Source organism: Malus domestica, chromosome 03 (assembly GCF_042453785.1).
Source record: "Malus domestica chromosome 03, GDT2T_hap1".
Lineage (NCBI taxonomy): Eukaryota > Viridiplantae > Streptophyta > Magnoliopsida > Rosales > Rosaceae > Malus > Malus domestica.
The window spans coordinates 25,244,290-25,263,791 of record NC_091663.1 but is presented as its reverse complement, the minus strand read 5'-3'; positions in this window follow the sequence as shown (position 1 = coordinate 25,263,791).

The following is a 19,502-nucleotide window of genomic DNA, read 5'->3' as shown; positions in this document are numbered from 1 at the left end:
ATCCAAAATCCAATACTTCAACTTTGTACTACACCAATCCAAAATCCAAAAAATCTGTTTCGAAAATAATAATAATAAATTGTCTCGGACCCTTGGATCTGGCTCAAACCGTTCCGTTTGATACAGGCAAGGTTAGATCCGGTTTCAAAACTCAAAATTTTTGTACCCTGCCTGCCCAATCCCATTTTAGTTTAAAACAAGTTTGATCCTATACCTCCAAATTTGGGCCCAGCCCGTGCCCACTCCTAATTTGGATAGTGTGCGAGAGAAATCAAACCATTAGATTTTCTAGTATCATTTATTTTTTCCTTCTGAATTTGTTCCCTTTTCCTATTTGTTCCTAGGACAAAATGATATTAAAACTTGTCTAAACTTTTCCTTTGAAGAAAAATGAATTCATTGAAAAACGAGGAGACTACGTAATCTAGCAAGAGAAGTAGGGTTAATGTGAACAACCTCCAATAAGCTCATGCTAGAAACATTCAACAATTATTATAAATCCTCTATTAAAGCATCAAAAATGAAATCTATAGGTTCCTCAAGCCAAGTTTTTTAACTTGAAATCATACACGTCGAAATTTTGGAACAATTATGAAACGAAAACTAGTAAGTGACTGAAACCAAATGTAGTGGTCATCATAATAATCAGGGTAATGTTAGGGAAACTAAATTTGTAGATAAAATTTAGTAAACTAAATGATATGGAAGTTAATGATTGGATTATTATTTAAGGGTTGATTAATGTGTTTGTTTTTTATTGGTGACAGATCATTTAATTTTTCAAATTTAGTCTACCTAACATTACTTTAATAATTATTAACGATGCATAGTCATTTTAAACTCCAATAGGCTCGGACACTAGTGGAGCCAAGGTGGGTGCAATGGGATTCATTGACCCCAATAAGTTTGTTGGGCCACTCTTTTTCTTTTGGTGCAAAGAAGAGAAAAAAATGGGAAAAGGCATTGCTTTCGTTTTTTGAAGAATAAAGAAAAAGAAAGGCTGATGACTTTGGTTTTATAATAGGAGAAAAGTCAAAGCCTTTTGTTCTAACAGCATCCAATATATATTAAGGCATTTGTAATACCTTTTCGTTTTAAGCAACAACAAAAGAGAGAAGAGTTGTCTGTCGACAGCTCTAATTTGTGAGCAGATGAGAGAAATAAGAGCCACACCAAAGAGACATTCAGTTCTCCCATTTGAAAAAGAGTGTAGTCGGGTCTACCATTTTGAGAGAGAAACAGACGCAGAGAGTGAGAAAAACATGTGGCACTATTTAGAGAAGCCAGTAGTTGCTGCTTTAATGTTCTCGTTGGATTGCTTCATTTTTTGCTCTCCTTTGAGCAATCACTCATATTGGTGCTAGAGAAATTTGTTATGTATTTTTGTATTCTCTACTTGTTCTTTGTTTGAGTGAGAGCTATGGGTGTATGTGAGATTTGGGATTTTAAGTTTGAAATCTATTTTTTAAATGAAAGTATGATCGATTTTTTAAAACTATTTTTTGACCTCATTGCTGTAAATTTCTGGTTTCACCACTGGGCTCAAATGAACACAAGCCCTAAGGAAGTCAAGGTCCAGAGCATCCGAGTGCCCAGTCTTCAGTCATTACAAACACTTCCCCAAGAAATCCCTAAGAGCACTAAAGGGCAAAGTTACCTCTGACAACTTTTAGGCATAAGAACTCGGGCAAAGTTACCTCTGACAACTTTTAGGCATGAGAACCCAAGAACTAAGGAGTCATGCCTATTCAGATGTCCATTATGAGTAGAATGATAGTTAGATAGGAGACAAAAAGTCTACGACGTGATATAAAGGCTGACAGGTGAGCTATCGGGTATAGACCACCAACTACTAGGTTGAGCACTTATTTTCAAAATTTATAAATTCTAGAAGTGGATATCTTATGGGATGAAGCAATTTTTTATCAAGAATAAATTTGTTTTTCAATTTCAAAATAAATGTACGAACATTGTGTTTTATTAATGAAATAATTTTCTTAAGATATTAATAAAAGAAATTAAATATATTTTAAATTTTTTAAATATTAAATACCTTTACCCAATGACAGATATCGTTGAGTAAAAGAATGTTTTTTATTTATTTTTATGTAAATTTGATTTTTGCACAAGGAAATATTTTTGTTGGTTTGGATTTTTTCATAGGGCCTCATTGGTCAAATCAGGTTTGCCCGACGAAAGTTTGTCGGCATGGTTGTCGGGTCAAGTATGGTTGGCCTACAAAATCAAAATTTTGTCAAGTAACAGTCTAGCGACAACTTTTATGAGACGTACTTTATTTGACGGTTTTTCGTCGTCCAAAATTTTAGGCGACGAAAGCTCTGTTTTATGCAATGAATAAATTTCGTATGGCAAGAGATTTTTCTTTTGTTGTAGTGAAATACAACTATAGTATTTATTTGACTGGTTTGAAAAAAAAAAAGTAATAGCCGAATAGGGAATAGTAAATTAACGAAAGAATTAACTATTATCAATTAATTTAAAATGTTAAATAAGTAGTAATACAATTAATCACCATTTTTAGCACATAAAATACACATGTTCACAACTGTCTTATATGTCACCTTAGAGAGAGAACTAAGATGAGACCTTATGATGGATGAGGTTGATCTTGGAGTAATTCATGTATATGTTTCTATGACTCCAAGTAGGCTGATTGCAGCTGAATGTGAGTTGTTTCATGTGGGCACCAAGAGAGCACCTATGCTGAGAAACTCACGTCATTCCCTGCCATAACAACTGGACAAAGATTCGTATGACGTACAATGTTTGTTTTAGACAAAGTGACAAGCTAATGTTTGAAGCATAAGAATACATCATAACATACATGTTGGAGACTATAGCCAGACAACTGTATGTGCTTAAGTCGACCAAAATAGTGGGAGCAATGAATGAACCCCTTCCTCATTACTATGTGAGCCAGTTGTTGATAGCTCATGATGTTCATCGTGGATGCAGTTTCACATAACTTGAAACTTCAAGTTGAAGACGATTTCATATTTTATGTGTGGTTTGTATATTCGTTTTTCTTGCCTTTATCATAGTTTGTAATTGCGAATGAGAATAACATCCACTTTTTGAAAAACAATTATGTTCTATGTTTTACTGATGCTATTCAAAAAACCATATGTTGTTGTTGTTTTTTTTTTTTTTTACAAGCAACAATATTTTGTATTTCATTAATCAACCCAAAGCAATACATAGGTGTCAATTGGCTACGATCCTCCAGTGACCAAGAAAATGATTTGAAAGTGAATTTGCGCAAATGAGACAATAATAGCAAACCCTTAAGCAGTACATATACTGGAACTTTCTACAACACCCATACAAACATGTCACAAAAACGATATATATCATAGATGTATAGGTGATTTCAAACAGTCGCCGCCAAATAGCATGGCCACATAAAATCATCGCTGGAGCGAGACCACATAAAGTCATCGTTAGTAGACGAGACCACATAATACAACGCTCAAAGCGAAAGCCCAATACAACCATTGTTGCGGCGAGGCCATAACAGTCACTAGGTGAGACAATAGAGCTAGACTAAATTAAACTAAACTAGGCTAAAATAAACTAATCCGAGAAAGGAACCACAAAATGACATATCCGATGGAAGGATAAGACCTTCAGGCAAGGACCACAGTCATGCCACGACACAAAACAGGTTCAACCGCCACCCCTCAAATCTAGCGGAGTAGCAATGAATCGCAGACGGCAGAGGTTCCAAATGCAACCACTAACAAAAAGCCCAGATATAGCCACCGCCAGATTTGGACGCCCAAACCAAAGCAGTACCACCAAGGAGGCATCGCTTTAACCCGAGCGTGGATTTCAGCAAGTCCACAGCACTAAAGCATAGTGACAAAGTGTGGCTTCAACCCACTAGTAGCCTCAATCTAAGCCCAAATCATGTGTTATACCCCGAAACAAGGAAGAGGCCTTGAGCAAGGCATAACCTGGATTTGGGAAGGAGGCGTGAAGCTAAGAGTCAAAACGATGAGAGAGAAGACCCAACTGTATCCGTAAACCCATCCCTACATCCATAGCTCAAATGGCATAACAAAGTGAATCTTGAGAGGACAAGGTCTAGAACTGAAGGTTGGGGGAGAAACACAGGAATGGAGAGTAGGGTGGAGGGCTGAGAAGGCTGGGATGAGAGAAGATGGCGTAAGAAAAGAAGAGGGAGGTGGATGGCAAGGCGAGAGAAAATCTGGGATGAGAGGGGGAAATAGAGAGGAAAGAAAGGATGGGAATAAGTGAGGGAGGCCAGGAGGTGAAGGAGATGCTGCCATCGGCCCCCAACCTTAGTCAGAGGTCGGCGGCCATTGAGGAAGCTAGGGTTTGACGCAGGGCGAGAGGGTTTCTAGAGAGTTTTTTAGAGCATGGAGCTTTAATCGGTAGGGAAAAATGTTTGTGGTCTAGAAAAAACTTGGAAGGGGAAATGATGAGTCCATATTATACCATATATTTTACTCTATTCTTAGTTATAGTTTATTGGTTATTTTGGTAGAATTTTAGTATTTTGGATTATATTTCCAATGTAGGACATTTGACTTCCTTTTGAACAAAAAGTGATTAAACGGATGAATTTTGGAGTGATTCTAATTGGAGGATGTTCGTGAATCTTTCAAGATGATTGTATCAAAGTTTCAGATTTTTCTGCCAAGCCGTTTGACAATGGTGAAGAAAAGAAGACCCAGCGCACAGCTTTCTCAAATTGACGTTTCTAGGCGTTTTGGGTATTTTGAAGACCCAGCGCACAGCTTGTTTTGAGGAAGACTCCTTTTGAGGATTTGTTAGGGATGTCTCAAACTTTAAAAAGAGATATTTTACAACCAAATCGAAGTTGATTTGGTTGGTCAAAAGATGGATTTTCTCTGCAGTCCGAATTCTAGTTTAAATAGGAAACCTTTTATTTCCTAGTTATCTTATTCTATTATGTTTCCTAGTTTTTAGAAGACCTTTTCTAGGTAGGATTTATTTGTAGTAGTATAAAGGGAGCTTCATATATAGAGACCAAAGCTTTCACTATATTTCAAGGAATTCCACTAGTTTTTAAATATGTGAAGGAGAGACAAAAACATAAAAATAACTAAAGCTCAGCCCAAAAACATGAAAACAATGTTTTAAAATATCAGTCATACCCCTAAGACTTTAGGATTATTAATAGAACCAACCCTACAACAAAATTAATATATGTCATAAGCTCAACCCATCATCAAGTATTTTTGCAGAATCAATTTTGAAACTATATGCAGAATCAGTTTGTATCATTTATTACTAAAATCATCTCAACTCATCATTGACCATTTTTGTAGAATAAGTTCAATAAGTTCTCGACCATTTTTACAGAATTAGTTCAACCCCTCCTTGACCATTTTTGGAGAATCTAAACCCGTCTTCCACTATTTTTGCAGAATCATTTCAACCTATCCTCAACCATTTTTGTAGAATTAGTTCAATCCGTGTTCGATCATTTTTGCAGAATCAGTTCAACCCACATTCGACCATATTTGCAGAATCAGTTCAACCTATATTTGACCATTTTTGCATAATCATTTCAACCCGTCCTCGACCATTTTTACAGAATCAGTTCAACATGCGTTCGATCATTTTTGCAAAACCAGTTCAACCCGCATTCGACCATATTTGCAGAATCAGTTCAACCCGTCATTGACCATTTTTGCAGAATCATTTCAACTCATCCTCAACTATTTTTGTAGAATAAGTTCAACCCGTCTTCGACCATTCCTCCAACATCAATTCAACCCATCATCGAACATTTTTGCAAAATCAGTTCAACCCGTATTCGACTATATTTGCAGAATCAGTTCAACCCGTTCTCGACCATTTTTGCAGCATCGGTTCAACCTATATTCGACTATTTTTGCAGAATCAGTTCACCCATCCTTAACCATTTTTGCAGCATCAATTCAACCCGTGTTTGACCATTTTTGTAGAATTAGTTCAACTTGTATTCGAACATATTTGCAGAATCAGTTTAACCCATCCTCAACCATCTTTGCAGAATCATTTCAACCCGTTATCGACTATTTTTGCAGAATCAATTTCAAATAACAGCTTGGTAAAAATTATTGAGTTAACACAGCTGCACCAGGCTAGGTAAATAATAAACAAAGAGAGATCCTTAAGTCCTGCCGACCCGATGATGAAAATCTGATTTCTATTCCAAGCCAAAATACTGCTACCACCACCATACTATGTCATTAGACTTTTAGCTTTTTCACCCTCCATAATACTTTATGCAGTTGAATGGTATTATGTATGACATTGAGAAATAATGATAATATTCAATAATTTAATAGAAAAGAAGATTTGCGACTGGTTTTGTTATTTAAGTCTCCATGCTTTTCTCATACTAACTAAACTACTAAGGTTATAACAAAACTACATACAAATAATCAGTTTAACCCTTCCTCGACCTTTGTGCAAAATCAGCTTGTATAGTTTTAGTAATCAGTTTGTATATTTTCAACAAAACTACATATGTGCCATCAGTCCAATCCGTTCATTTTTGCAAAATTAGTTTCAAAAACATGTAGAAACAGTTTTGTATAGAAATTCATTGTTCTCCTGGAAGCATGAAGTTCATCGTACCCGAGATGAGAAGGGAAAAAGAGTTCCTGATTGAACATTGCCTTGTCCAAAGTCTGCCTCTTTGCTAACTCGGATTCACAGATTCATCCGGAAGAACACTCAAAACATGTTTCGTTTTTGAATACTAAGATGGCAGGGGCATACATTTGATGCAAAAGATCAAACTAGCTTGGACTTGTGATTGTAGACTTCTGAAACTAACTTGGGGCTGGTTTGGTATTGCTGTGCTTTGAAAAAAAGTTACTGTGAGAATAAGCGGCTGTGAAATAAATCAGCAGAGTGTTTGGTAAACTTTTTTGTAAAAGTGCTTTTGAAAAAAAAAACAGTTTGATAGTGGATCTTTTCATTAAAGGAGCACTGTAGCTCTGTGTGCTTTGAAAAAAAGCCAGTTTTCTAAAGCTGCAAATAGCAGCCTCAGCTTTTTCCTTTTATTTCAACTTATTCACACAGCAGCTTCCAAAATAAGCCTTTTTTTTTCAGTTTACCAAACACCTAAAACCCTCACAGCTTTTTTTTTAAGCACCTCACTCCCAAACCACCCCTTGGACCGTTCAGATGGATGCAAGTAAGAGAAAAACGAAAAAAATAAGAGGACAAAATGACATTATCCCCCCACATTCACAACATTCACAACATTCACATTGGGTTTTTAAATTATGAACAGGTTATTGGTGGCTACAGATTACTGAGCTTTGAGTTGTCTCATAGATTGAATAAAAGAGAGGTTAATTTGTTGACTTAGACATCGGACTAGGGATTTCAAGAAGTCTTTTTGTTTTTTTTTTTACTCTTAATTAACAATTCAATATATTGTAAGATATAATAAAATAAAAATAAAATGAGAAACGGGTTGATATACATTTGAGCAAAAATGGCAAACTTTGTATACATATAAGAAAACTAGGTGTGTGGAATTTTGGGAACCCTAGAAGTTACGTTTTAGAATTCCTTACTTCCATTGCAGGCTCGACGGGGATCTGGTGAAGGAGGTAGAAGTGTGAAAAGAGAGAGAGAGAAGCGAACACAATGTGTAAAGCCTTTACCACTATAAAGGGTATTTTCGTAACTTAAACTCGAGAGAAAAAGAAAATGAAAACTAATGAAAATGGCTTAAAAACTTTGAGTTTTAATGATAAGGACAAAATAAAGAGTAAAGTGAATAGTACCAGGATTGACTTTTTAGTGTAAAAATGTGGTTTTTCGTTAAAATGAACAGTACCGGGTGCTTTTCGTTAAAGTTCCCAAAAAGAAACCAATGATGTCATCTTCCACATGTATTAATTTTGTCTATCTTTGAAAATTTATAAAAGTGTTTTCTTAATATAAAATTGAGTATTAAAAGTATACTCTATATGCAATTTCTCCAAGTATAAATGGGCTATTTAGCCGTTAGAAAGGAGGATGCACGCACTATTTTGGAGAATTTCAGATTTTTTACCTACAAGGTGTTTTCTATCCATATTCTTAATAATATTCTGTTTTATGGTTGTTCGTAACTAATTTCCGTTTGCTATGGCGATACCTTGAGTCTTAGCATAAATATGTAGTCTTCATTTAATTGCTTATGATGTTATGCATACATACTTTGAATTATTAATTATTGTGTTTAAACTGTCTCTATATATTAATGCTTAGCTACCATTAGGATGTTTAGATAAGTAATCGGATGCAATTCGGTCGGAATGCCACCGGAGGATTGAGTATTGCTTCTTGTGATTGATAGTTGTAAGTTCACCTAGTGCGAATGTCAGGTCTTAGGGGTTGCATGGTTTTTTAAAGGGTTTTCACAAAGCATAATGAGTCAAGCATGTTTATATTTGATCTGAATGCCACAAACGAATTGCATGTTTGATATACGTTCTAGCTTGAATATCACAAGTAGAATATGCATAAGGAAAACCTAACCTTCAAAGTTGCATGTGTAATTCATAAATAATTGGTAAAACTACATAAGATTGCTAAAGTGATGGTGAAACCCTAGTGTCCTTTTATCATTATTTTCTAAGATTGTTACCCTTCAAATTGGTTTCTTTAATTGTTTTAATTTAAAATTTGTTTCTAATATTCTAGGTCATAAAATCAACATTTTCGAAACTTTGTTTTAAATAGTTAATTAAGAGTTAGTTTAAACACAAATTATTCAATCAATCCCTGTGAAAAAGACCTTGCTTGAGCTGCTATACTACGATAACTTTGTTCTCTTGCAAATATTTTTAAGTGTTTTTATCTTTGCTTTTGTAGGTGGTAAAAATTCTATCAGGAAAGAAGAAGATGAATATGAATTTGCTGTTTTTTTTTAATGTTAATATAATTTTTAATTTGATTTATTTTTCTATTTATTTATGATAGCTTTTTATTTTTAAGTAATTAATAGTAAAGGTAAATTTGTCATTAAGGGGGATAAAACTGGATTAAAACCTCGGGCTCAGGGAGTGTCCATGTAATTTTTCAAATTATATTATATTATATTTATATACTAAAAGAGAAAATGAACTGAAACACTGTTCATAATCACAGTGTTCTACCGAATTTGCCCTCCCATGTTTATTCTAATCTCGGTTTTGCCCTTCCTTCCCACACCGTTTAGTATCTCGACCTACCTTTTCTCTCAGATTTCTCGACCTCTTGATATACACCAAATCTCAGATCTCCAACTCAACCTGCAAGCAGCACAACAATGGCGAAAGCTATGGGAAGAGATAGAGAAAAAGAAGAGATATTTTTTCTTGAATATATTCGTATCTTCATTTCTCCCACAATGAGTTACATATATTGTTTTTCCAACACTACTGCCAGCTGGCCTCACTAATAAAAAATACTTATTTGATAACTAAGCTTGTGATTAAGATAATCACAGCTATAACATTGCCCCTTCCTTCAATTAAACCTTGTCCTCAAGGTTGTAGCTAGAACTTGCAGCTAAAACTTGAAGTCTGAAAATCTTGCAGTGAACTCATCATAATCCTCCCAGGTTGATTCTTCAACATCCTTGTCCTTCCAGTGAATAAGCAATTGCACCCCAGCAGCATTGTTATTCTTATACACCCTCCTCTGTAGCACAGCCAAAGGCTCTTGAACTTGTAACCCATTCTCAATGACCAATGGTAATAATGGCACTGGATTAACATCAGGACCAATATGCTTCTTCAAGCAACTGACATGGAAAACTGGATGTATCTTGGAAGTCTCAGGGAGTTTTAACTTGTAGGCTACCTCTCCAATTTTTTCCAACACTTCAAAATGACCATAGAACTTAGGGTGCAGCTTGTGATAGACATGAGTTGCGAGTGACTGCAGCTGGTAGGGAATGAGCTTCAAATAAACCAAGTCTCCCACCTCAAATGTTCTCTCACTTCTGTGTTTATCTGCTTGCACCTTCATCCTATTTTGTGCAATGACCAAATTAGTTTTAAGCACTTTCAACATTCCGTCTCTAGCAATCAAGCCTTGTTCTACACTCTCCAATTTAGCCGAACCAAGTTCATAAGATGCAATGTGTGGAGGAGGGAAACCATATACAATCTCAAATGGAGTGAACTTGGAGGTAGTGTGAAAGGAGGTGTTATAGCTCCATTCAGCCCAAGGAAGCCATTGGAGCCACTTCTTAGGTTGAAAACTAGTAAAGCACCTCAAATAGGTTTCTAGGCACCTATTGACAACTTCTGTTTGGCCATCACTTTGGGGGTGGTACCCGGAGCTCATGCACAATTTCAACCCTTGTAGTTTAAAAAACTCCTTCCAAAAGGCACTGAGGAAGATAGTAACCCAGTCACTTACAATGGTCCGAGGCATGCCATGTAGCTTAAAGATATTTTCTACAAACTCTTGGGCTACCATGCTAGCAGTGTAAGGATGTCCCAAAGCTATAAAGTGTGCATACTTTGATAGCCTATCCACTACCACCAAGATCACAGATTTCCCCTTGCAAGAGGGTAGGCCACATATGAAATCCATGCTTATGTCTGTCCATGTTTGTTGAGGTATTGGAAGAGGCTGTAATAATCCAGGTGGTGAGATAGTTTCATACTTGTTTTGTTGACAAGTTCTGCACTTGGCTACCCAAGCTTTGAGATCATTCTTCATTCCTACCCAATTAAAACCCCTTTTTATCCTTTGATAAGTCTTCAACACTCCCTCATGGCCTGCCATAGGAGTGGAGTGATGCTCCTCAAATAATTTCTTTCTCCACACAGAATCCACCCCAAGGACAATTCTTCCTTTGTACTTCAAGAATCCATTGTCAATGTGATACTTAGAGGCAGCTACACTCTGTCCAGTACCGTGAGGTTATACTTCAACCTCTTGCTTCTTCACTTTAACCCAAGGATCCAGTTCTAGTTCCCTCCTAAGTTCATCTAGGCACCCAAAATAGGGGTATGTGATAGTTAACACCTCTCCCTTATCCTCCAAAGGTAGCTCCGGGAGGCAATTTGATCCAGGTGCTCTAGAGAGAGCATCTGCCATAATATTCTCTTTACCATGTCGATATTGCACCTCATAATCAAACCCTAACAGCTTGGATACCCATTTTTGTTGAAATGGTGTATTTGCTTTTTGACTCAAGAAATATTTCAAGCTGTTGTGGTCAGTTTTGATGATGAAATGGCGCGCTTGGAGATAATTCTGCCATTTTTTAATTGCATATACAATTGCAATAAGTTCCCTCTCATAAGTGGACAAGGCCTGATTTCTGGGACCAAGTGTTTGACTTGCAAAAGCTATAGGTCTGCCCCTTTGTTGCAAAACTGCTCCAATGCCTAAACCAGAAGCATCACACTCAATAACAAATGGTTCTGCAAAGTTGGGTAGGGCTAGGAGTTGGGGTGAAGTCATGGCTTGTTTTAGTTGTTGGAAAGCTTCCTCGGTGGCTTGTGTCCAAAGGAACCCTTCATTACTCGTGAGTTTGTACAAAGGTTGGCAGATTTTGCCATAACCAGGCACAAACTTCCTGTAATAACTGGTTAAACCCAGGAATCCCCTCAACTCTTTCACATTCTTAGGGGTTGGCCATTCTACAATAGCTTTAATTTTGGTAGGGTCTGCAGAAACCCCATCGCTGGACACTATGTGACCCAAATACTCCACTTGTTGCTGCCCAAATGAACATTTCTGTTTCTTGAGGAACAATTGATGCTTGTGTAATAACTCCATTGTTTGTTGCAGGTGAACTAGATGCTGTTCCCATGAAGAACTGTAGATTAATATATCATCAAAGAATACCAAGATAAACTTTCTCAAATATGGCTTGAATATGTCATTCATGAGGCTTTGAAATGTTGCAGGGGCATTAGTAAGCCTAAAAGGCATTACTAGAAACTCATAGTGTCCCTCATGAGTTCTAAACGCTGTTTTCTCAATATCATCCTTATGCATCCTAATTTGATGGTACCCGGACCTGAGATCAAACTTAGAGAAGTACTTTGCCCCATAAAATTCATCAAGTAGATCATCAATCAATGGAATAGGATACTTATCCTTGACTATGATGCTGTTCAATTCTTTATAATCTATGCATAATCTCCATGTTCCTTCCTTTTTCTTCACCAACAACATTGGAAAGGAGAACGGGCTGTGACTAGGCCTTATAAACCCTGACTTAAGAAGCTCTTGGAATGCCTTCTCAATCTCATCTTTCTATGCAGGTCCATAATGGTAGGGTTGAATACTAGGGGGTTTTGAACCAGGGATAAGTGGAATTTTGTGATCATGCGTCCTGTGCGGAGGTAACTGAGTAGGTATTTGAAATAATGTCTCAAATTGCTGCAACACTGCCTGTAACTCCTCCACTTGTTGAGCACCAAGAATTTCAGTACCTTTTGCATTAGACTCCAAAGAATACAATAGTACCCCCAAATTGGACTGAGAAAGCTCTTTGTTAATTTGTTGAAGTGACATTTCTTGCACTGCAAGCTGTGGTGATGTACTGTGAGACAATTTGAACTTGTGCTTGCCCACTTGGAACTCCATTGTAAGCAACTGAAAGTCCCAAAGCACAGGACTCACAGTGGACAGCCACTGCACTCCTAATACCAAGTCACACCCTCCCAATGGAAGTGCAAATAAGTTCGTGTGACAATGATAGCCACCTACTTCCAAGGGTATGCGCCTACAACACCCTTGGCTTTTGATTTTTTCCCCCATCGGCAATCCTAACCTCAAATGGCTTAGTTGCTCGCAAAGACCACCCCACTTTCTTAAGAAACCTAGAATCAATAAAATTGTGTGTACTACTTGAGTCTAGGAGTATTCTCACAGAATGGTTGTTAACAGTGCCTAAAACCTTCATAGTTTGGAAAGGCTGTGTGTGATGCACCCCATAAAATGCACATTCACTCAGTGCCATTCCCTGTAATTCAGCCAGCACTCCCTCTTCTAACTCTTCACAGAGATCATCTTCCTCACTCACATCTAACAGAAGTAGTTGTTTTTTGCCACATTTATGGCCTGCCACCCACCTTTCAGGGCAAAACCAACATTCCCCTTTATCTTTCTTGCGCTGAACCTCTTCGGGAGTAAGCTTACGATATGGTAACATAGTGGTTTTAGTTTTAGGAGGCAGTATGGGTAGGGGAATGATTTTAGCCGAAGGAAGGGTTCTAGGATTGAGAGCTCTTAGGGCAGAAAACTTAGAGTCAACCTGAATAGCTATCGATATGGCATCATGGACTGTAGCAGGCTGCAACAACTTAACATCATAGATGAATTCCCTTTTTAAACCACCGAGAAAACAACTCTTGAGAAGCACAGGTCCAACATCATGAGCACGATTAGCAAGCCTACGAAATTCAGATACATAGTATTTGAGAGTACCTGTTTGGCGCAGTTTGAAAAGTGCCTCAGTACAATCCTCAAATTCAGAGGGCCCAAACTCCTTACAAAGCTTACTGGTAAATTTCGCCCAACTAGGAGTGGTATGAATGCAATTGCACCATTGGAACCATTGCATCGCTTCATTCTCCAAATAGAAGGAGGCGGTAAGAACCTTCTGATGAGCGGGAGTGTTGTAACAAGCAAAATAGTGCTCGGCCTTATAGATCCAGGTGAGCGGATCATCTCCATCGGAGAAGCGTGGAAAATCCACTCGTTGAGACCATGGAAGTCGCGGGGCACCACCTCCTGGGTCAGGTTGATCATGACGAGGCGGGCGAGGGGTCTCCATAGCAGAGTCGGCAACTATCAGTGCTGGATTTGACGAGCCAGCTCCCCCCACAAAGGACTGCTCACTCCGAAATTGCTCAAAGGAGAAGGCGAGCTTGGCCTCGAACTGAGCGGAGAAAGTAGCCGTGAGGTCCTGATTTGCAGCGGCAATGGAGGAGCAAATGAAGTTGGGAAGATCCGCCAACGTTTCCTCGACAGTAGAGAGACGAGCGTCCATGGCTGCTAATCGAGTCGTCGGCGCGTGACGGGGCATACAAGAGGGAATTGAGGACCGAGATGGATGATACCAATTGATATACACCAAATCTCAGATCTCCAACTCAACCTGCAAGCAGCACAACAATGACGAAAGCTATGAGAAGAGATAGAGAAAGAGAAGAGATATTTTTTCTTGAATATATTCGTATCTTCATTTCTCCCACAATGAGTTACATATATTGTTTTTCCAACACTACTGCCAGCTGGCCTCACTAATCAAAAATACTTATTTGATAACTAAGCTTGTGATTAAGATAATCACAGCTATAACACCTCTCTCTCGAAGATTCCGGTAAACCTTTCCGTTTCCTTCATGTTCAGATTTCTCGAGTTCTTTAATATACAATCTCTCTCCATCTGCTTCCTCTTCTCCTCATCCGCCTGAGCTACCCTCTTCTCCAAAACCCCATTTCTCCATTTTCCTTCCTACCATCAGCGCCGCCTATTCAAAATCCCCACCATGTCCCTCCACCACCACCACCACCACCACCAGCACCGCTTCCCCACCCCACAATCCCTCTCCGAGTGGCTCAAGCCTCATAAGAACTAGCTTTGAAAAACAACTTTAAGCTTGGATGATGTGTTCTCATAACCTCCTGCTCTGTAAAAGATCTGTGTAGGTTTTAAAAAGGTTTAGCTTCTTTTTCGTGTTTCTAATTTCGTTAGAAATCAAATTTAGCTTCTTTTTCGTGTTTCTAACTTCGCATTACGCCTCAAGTTTTGTGCTTGGTTTTCAACGTCTGGTTCTGCATCAAAATTGAGATTATTTTGTTTGTAAGAATGGGGTGAGAGTGGTAATGGATTGTAGTGAAATTTGAGAGAGTTGGAGTGGATTATAGTGAGATATTTTGGGTTTTGAAGTTAAAAGTTGTGTTCTTTTTGCAGCCACAGACAAAAACTGGTTCGAGCTTCAATCAACTTCTTGGGATTAAAGGAGCTTATCAAGAAACTGTAAGTCATCACTGTTGGTTAAGCTTTAGTACCTTCTCTGTGTGTGTTGGTGTGTTTGCATAAATTTGGTTTTCTTTAGATGATGCTAGAAAGTCCCACACACCAACAATGGTGCCTTAAGTAGAGCTCTATGCACCCCAGCAATCGGATAAAACTATATATATGAATGATGAAGATGTTGTTGGGTCAGGGAAGGAGTGGATGGAAGAATGACTGACCATATAGTGGGCACCAAAGTTCAGTTATACCCAAAAGCATATAGAAGCGATTACTTTCATAAAAGGTTTGTAAATCCAACATTATACTGAGAAATTAGATTAAACTTTTCATTGAAACATGTTATTGCTGGTTGTGTAAATTTTATTTTTCAGGTTTGGATGGAAGGATTATGATGGAGAGTCCCGATCATAATTAATCAATGATGCCACCATCAGGTGCGGCAGCTCTTTTTGAATTTGAGTATATATGTACCTTAAAAAATTAGGGGGAAAAAGTGGGTCTTTCCTTTTTACTACTTCCCTTTGATCTCTGCAAAAGCAGGCTGAAGTTTTGATATTTTATTTATATCCGTGATGATTTTCTGGTGATTTAGTTTGTTACATTCACACTCATTTTTCCTCGGAAGTTGAATCTGCAACCACGATGTCCATGGGAAACAGGGAGTCTGATCGGGAAAGTTTTTGAGTCAATTCAGGGAAATTGAGATCAGTAGAACCACCTTTGAGGTCTATAGTTGCTGCATCTTAAGCTTGATCTGCTATTTCAGTTGTTGGGTATGACTAATTTCTTTCCTTTCTGGAGGATTTTTGACACCCAAAGTTATCTTTCAATTTCCCACATGGCTCTTTTGGTTCCTCGATTCCCTTCACTCCTCCTTTCCCCTTTCCTACTCCTCCACTCTCCTCTTTCTTTATTCTTCTTATTTCTTCTCTTTAATTTGTAATATTTTTTTTTCGAAAATGTTTTGGCTTAAAATTTTGTTTTGTGTGATTGTACTTGCAGAGCAAGAAGAATGTTACCCCCAATGATTACCTTTTTTAAAAAAGAAGAGCAATTTGGTTCTGCTTCAAACCTACGAGGAAGTTCCTCTGATCTATTAGGATTTCGAAAAAGGTAATCGGCTAGAAATAGTTTGAGATTTTGGGAGTTAGGTCAAGATTATCTTCATTCTTAGGTTCTTCAAGCATTTAGCTTCTTAGAATATCATTTTTGAAAAAAGCTGGAGTAGTGCATTTTATAGTTTGGCCTAACTTCCTTTTCATTGAAGTGGGATTTTTGAGATGGACTGGTGGATCTCTGAAAAGGAACTTGGTGGAAATTCCTTATAACACTGTTCAGCCTCAGAAGTTGTGAATTATATGCAGGTATGGATGTTGTCTTAGCTAGATCATTGTTTTAAACAACCAACTCATTTTTTGCTATTACTTTTCAGATTTTACTTATGTAGATACTCTCTCTTCATTTTTCAGATGGTTGACAGATTGGATGATGAAACCATGGCAATAGAACTTGGTCCAGCTGATTTTAAAGAGGCCCTATAAGGTAATATGCTCTGCCTCAATTTTACAGAAATCTTACATTAGTTTTTTCTTGCTCCTTTTTAACTGTTGACATGATTTCAGGATGTTGGAAGAGCCATCTTCCGAGCACATGTTGAGGGTCAACTAAAGGTTAGTAGATTTGTATATTTATTATTTGTGCATTGAATAAGAATCAGATAATGGTTCATGAACACAAACTGATTTTGGCATATATACATAATGAGATAATGTCTAAGCCTGACCTGTTTGTGACGCCTCATCCAGAATTGCCACTAGCGCTTTTGGATGAAATGACGTATGTCTTATAACATCTTATCTTTGCACAGCATGTTGCTATTTTTTAACTCCTAATGGATCTCATTTTTTCAATAATTAGAATTTGGGGAATTTACTTGGACTTATTTTTACTTTAGGCTGGTGAAAGGATTTTTTTGCTCTTGTCAACTCAGATTATCATTACACAAACAAAATGATGCAGCATTGTTCACATATTTCTTCCTGATGTGATGGGTTGGAAGGATTGAGCTGCCAACCACTGATCAGTAGTCAAAGCACTAAAATTTTGAAGTTCATCGGTAAAATAGGATCAACAACTCTTTATATGTATATTGGAGTTGTCAACAACTACTATATATTTTATATAAATACTTTGTGCATGTTTTAGGTTTATAGTTTTTACATATTTATGCACAATGCTTTTACTCCCTTATTCTAACACTTGCTTACATTACTCATAATCCATTTGACATTATTTGGAGCTCATGGTTTTATAGAAAGGATATATATGCTGACTTGAATGCATGCCTATATTATTTCCTCTTCAATTGAAGATAGAAATTCCTCGAATCCTTATGAAAATGAATCCAGAACGAAATCACGCTAAAGCTAGGGCGTCACCCGTAAGTGGCGCGCTGTGTGGCCTGAGCACAGTGATAAGTGAGCAAGGGTCGCTGTATCTCCATCGGCACCCGGATGCAGTGTTAAATGAGCAAGGGGGCTATAGAAACTTCTTTTCGAACGACTCCACTCAAAGTTGTTTGGGAGCATATGCTCCTATCAACTTTACACGGGACACACAAAAGAAGTACTTTGATCCTATTAGACGGGGAAGGGTGAAGAAGCTAGGACAGAAGGGTAGAGTTCAAGAGAGCAAAATGCGTTTAGGAACGTGGAATATAGGAACCTTGACGGGAAAATCTATGGAAGTAGTAGAAGTTATGGTGAGGAGAAGGATAAATATTATGTGCCTACAAGAAACTAAGTGGGTTGGGTGTAAGGCAAAGGATCTAGAAAACTCAGGGTTTAAACTATGGTATTCGGGCACAAATAGAACGAGAAACGGTGTTGGCATCATCGTGGACAAGACCTTGACACAAGATGTTGTAGATGTCAAGAGGGTAGGAGATAGAATCATGGCAATCAAGATTGTAATAGGACAAGAACTTATCAATGTGATTAGTGCGTACGCACCTCAAGTAGGGTTGGATACGAGTTCGAAGGAGAAATTTTGGGAAGACCTTGGAGACTTGGTGCAAGGAATTGCTCAGACGGAGAAGTTATTTATAGGAGGAGATTTAAATGGACACGTGGGCAGGGAGACAGGCAACTATGGAGGTTTTCATGGTGGCCATGGTTTTGGGGAGAGAAACGAGGATGGGGAAGCTATCTTGGATTTTGCAATGGCATATGATCTCTTCTTAGCCAACACCTTCTTTAAGAAGAGAGAACAACATGTGATCACCTACAAGAGTGGGTCGTCAAAAACACAAATAGATTTTCTTCTAATGAGGAAAGGGGATCGTATAACTTGTAAGGATTGCAAAGTTATACCAGGAGAGAGCGTGGCTAATCAACATCGCTTGTTGGTGATGGATGTACATATCAAACGAGTGAGAAAAAAGAACAAGACTTGGAAGTGCCCAAGGACTAGATGGTGGAATCTAAAAGAACAAAAACAAGCCATTTTCAAAGAGAAAGTAATCACCCAGTGTGTGTGGGATAGAGAGGGGGAAGCTAACCAAATGTGGGATTCCATGGCTAGTTGTATCCGAAAAGTAGCAAAAGAGGTATTAGGAGAGTCCAAGGGCTTTGCCCCACACCAAAAGGAATCTTGGTGGTGGAATGAGGAGGTACAAACAAAGGTGAAGGCTAAGAAGGAATGTTGTAAAGCCTTATACAAGGATAGGACCGATGAAAATGGTGAAAGGTATAGAAAAGCGAAGCAAGAGGCGAAGAAAGCTGTGAGAGAAGCTAAGTTAGCGGCTTATGACGATATGTATAAGCGACTAGATACCAAAGAAGGAGAGTTGGATATCTATAAACTAGCTAGAGCAAGGGAAAAGAAGACAAGGGACCTAAACCAAGTGAGGTGCATCAAGGATGAGGATGGAAAGGTTCTTGCTACAGAGAACGCGGTTAAAGACAGATGGAAAGGTTATTTTCATAATCTTTTCAATGAAGGACATGAAATGAGTGCTTCTTTAGGGGAGTTGAGTAACTCAGAAGAGTGTAGAAACTACTCTTTTTATCGTAGAATCCGGAAGGAAGAAGTGGTTGTAGCTTTGAAGAAGATGAAGCATAGAAAAGCAGTAGGCCCAGACGATATACCAATCGAAGTGTGGAAAGTTTTGGGAGAGACAGGTATAACATGGCTCACTGACCTTTTCAATAGGATTTTGAAAACGAAGAAGATGCCAAATGAGTGGCGAACGAGCACTTTGGTGCCTATCTACAAGAATAAGGGCGATGTACAAAATTGCATGAACTATAGGGGTATTAAGCTAATGAGTCATACAATGAAGCTCTGGGAGAGAGTCATTGAGCATAGATTGAGGCAAGAGACACGGGTTTCAGACAACCAATTCGGGTTCATGCCAGGGCGCTCAACCATGGAGGCAATCTATCTCTTACGAAGATTGATGGAAAGATATAGAGATGGGAAAAAGGATTTACACA